Consider the following 661-nt stretch of genomic DNA (forward strand, 5'->3'; position numbering starts at 1 on the left):
GGGAAGAGGCACGGAGAGCTTTTTGTTCTCCAGGCTGCTGCTGGCAGGGGCAGCTCCTTCTCACCGCCCCACTTGGAAGCAGCTGTGTTGGCTTCAGGTGGGGGAAATGATGGTGGGAGCCATCCTTACTGCAGAGACCTCTGGTGCCACAATATGGGGCTCTTAGAGGGGCACCGGGAATGCGCCCATGCACCTCCGTGTGCAGAAAGGGGAGCGCTGGAAAGGCAAAAGCTGTGACAGTGCCTTCACGTGAAAAAGGTTTATCGCATGGGGGAGGATCGCTGCTTCTGCCCTAAGAAACACCATCCGGGAGGGGGGCTGTGCTCGTGCCCGGGGGTGCAGAGCTGGATGTAGGACGGGGAACTCTCCAGCGTGTGCTTTGGGGATGGAACGGGGGGGTTCTCCACGCACAGAGCTGTGCGTACGGGGCAGAGCTCCAGGCCGCAGTGCCACCTCTCAGGTTGGGCTGCCCTGACGCAACCAATTCCCTGTTTGCAAAATCCCATCCTGCCTGCCGCCGTCCCAGGGCAGCGTAACCTCTCCCGCGTGCTCAGGGCGGCTCAGCACAGCGCTTTATCTCCCCCGGCCGCATCCCGACCCTCCGCAGCGCCGTGTTCCCGCTGGGGGGCTGCGGCTCCTCCTCGTGCTGCACGAGCCGGCC

Source organism: Meleagris gallopavo, chromosome 16 (assembly GCF_000146605.3).
Source record: "Meleagris gallopavo isolate NT-WF06-2002-E0010 breed Aviagen turkey brand Nicholas breeding stock chromosome 16, Turkey_5.1, whole genome shotgun sequence".
In the NCBI taxonomy this organism is placed as follows: domain Eukaryota; kingdom Metazoa; phylum Chordata; class Aves; order Galliformes; family Phasianidae; genus Meleagris; species Meleagris gallopavo.